The sequence below is a fragment of the Melanerpes formicivorus genome, unplaced genomic scaffold (assembly GCF_026170545.1).
Source record: "Melanerpes formicivorus ecotype bairdi unplaced genomic scaffold, bMelFor1.0.p_v2 SCAF_8, whole genome shotgun sequence".
In the NCBI taxonomy this organism is placed as follows: Eukaryota; Metazoa; Chordata; class Aves; order Piciformes; family Picidae; genus Melanerpes; species Melanerpes formicivorus.
The window spans coordinates 21,056,475-21,059,139 of record NW_027142360.1 but is presented as its reverse complement, the minus strand read 5'-3'; positions in this window follow the sequence as shown (position 1 = coordinate 21,059,139).

Below are 2,665 nucleotides of genomic sequence, written 5' to 3'. Positions count from 1 at the left end.
GCTTTTGGGCTTTGTGTAACTTTCTGGTGAAAACTCTTTTGCTTGAATTAAATATGGAAGTGCTTCAATTAAACTGGATGTGTGACTTGCAGTTTAAGTTGGAACTAAATGCTCCAGGGCTTGTCTTTGTGACCAAATGAACTCAAGGACTGAGTGTTGCTGTGTGCCTGGCTTTTGATTTATGGGTTTTTTTTTTTCCTCCTGTTCCCCAGAGGAGATAATTTAAGTAGGTCCTTCCTCTGCATGGGCTGACACTCAGCTTCTGTGTTCAGGCATGAATTGGAGTAGTTTGAATATATAGATTTACTCTCTGTAGGTTCCTGTCGCTGTCTTGGCCATTGATGTCTGTTTATCCATGACTAGTCAAAAGTGGGAAGTTGCCCCTACCTAGTAAAGTCACTCATCTGTGTCCTCCCTGCTTGCCTACACATCAGTTGCCCTTATTAAGAGCCATCTGACTCCAGGAAAAAACCCACTTTCCCCAATTTTGGTGTCAATATTAGCAGTCTAGCTGAACTCTTATTCTTTGGGAATGCACATCCCATGACTCCCTTAGTGTGGTGAGGTTTATGGTTTTGTGTTTGTGTTGTTACCTGGTAGATTACCTGAGATAGTTGGACACAACTCTGTTCCCCAGACTAGCATGTGGACATCTAAGCAGCTAAACTGGTTTGAACAGAAGTGTAGAAAGCTAACAGCACAGAGCTATGATGGTAAGTTCCAAATGTAGGATATAAGTAACTATAGGAGGATGTTGTTATTTTCAGGGCTTGTCCTGGTATATACTGGGAGCTCCTTTAGGTGACTTGTCTCCATTGCAGCACACAGTGTGGCTCTTGCAAGCATAGTGTTAGTAGTAGCTCAGCTGACCATTTGACTAAAAGCTGCCAGCATGTATGTGTGACTGGGTCAGGTGGTGCAGTGTATGTTGGAGGTGCTGACCCAGAGGCAGGTGTGCATTTCAGCTATCAAAAGCAAGTCCTGTACTGTGCTGTTTGGCCAATCCAGTGCCACAGTTTAGATAACCTCATCTGCCAAAAAGTAAGATGATAGATCTGCAACTGGCTGGTGGTAGAGGGTCACAGCCTTGTTAATGTGTTTGTCTGAGTGACTTGTCTGTCCTTTGTTGTCCAGCTGCTGCTCTGAGGAATAATAAATGCCAGGTCAGATGCCACTACCATGCTCTACTGCTGCACAGTGCTTTTCATTGCATAGTAATGTGGAGAGTGCAAGACTTGGTGCCTTTACCAGAATTTGTCTAAAAATTACTCTCACTTCAGTGTCAGGCTGTGAATAAAAGCTATTTGCTGAAATGGTTTGGTTTGTCTTTGTTGGAAGGCAGTGATCAGATGGGTAGGAGCCTGACTGTCTCCAAGTTAAGTGAAGCCATGTGGGACAAGACTGGGCAGAGCAGTGATAGGCCAGAGTCAGCATGTGTCAATGAGCATTAAAAAGCTATGCAAAGGTAAAACCATGTAGAAACAGCTCCTTGCCAGTGGCCAGCAGTAATATCTGTGGTTTAGAATGACTCTTTTAAACACCACTTCATTATTCTTGTTACCTTCAGGCCTTTTGCATAAAGGTCATAGAAGCCACACTTGTATACGCTTGTACATAGAGTCACAGAATCGCATCCCTCTTCTGTATGATGTAAGAGCAAACAGTACTGATGTGGGAACTGCTGAGTCCTTTGCCCAAAGTGATAAGAAGTTGTGGAGCCAGCTAGGGTGAGTTGGAACCAGGTTGGCTTTGGCATGTACCTTCCTGCAGACCGTTGCATTTTCCTTACCTGAAAGTGTTTGGCAGCTCTTTGAAACCCCACAGGGCATCTAGGCTGAGGGATATGGCAGTGCTTTTGGGGTTGTAGGGCAAGCAGGTTGTTGGAATAGTGGTAGAGGCTAGAGGGTTGTTTTCTGTTCTTTAGCAGCAGGTTAGCCTGGTACAGATGTGGATTGGCATCCTCAAGCAGGAGGAGGATTCGCTGAGGTAGGTATCTCAAACCTCCTTCAGAGCTTTGCAGAGGTGGGCCTCAACCTTATTTCATGTATGACAGACTGAGGATAGTGTTGTAGGAAAGTAATTCTGGATTACCAAAGAGATGAAAAAAGGGGCAGCTTCCAATTGGACCCAGAGACAGTGCATTATGCTGAGTACTACAGGCCAAGTCATAGGAGGTCAGTAGTGTGATAGAAGCAAATGCAAATCAGATGAAGCAGGAACAGTTTTAATGTAACAAAAGAGGTTACATAGGTTAGGTGGTGTCAAGTGGGTCTGGGCTATGGAGCAGCAAAAAAATTCAGGTGACTTTGGTCTACAAGTTACTGATCACCTTGTGGATCAGAGCTTAGGTAAGTCATGTTTTCCTGGTGTGGTCCTTACAAACAGGAACTTGATATGAGACATCTCTTTACTTCATCCCCACTAACTAGAGGTCCTACTGACTGTAAATATGGAGGACTTGCCTGTAAATCTGAACCTTTATGACTAACCAAGATGTTAACACTACATTAGCAAGTTTACAAGTTATTACTGTACCTGTCCTTGATGTACAAATATACTTTGAAATGTCTATTCTGGATGGATGGTCTTGGACAAGCTTAAGGTCTTGTCAATAAATAAATGCATTTGCAGAATGTGTTATGGCTCTTTGTTAAGTGGGTAACAA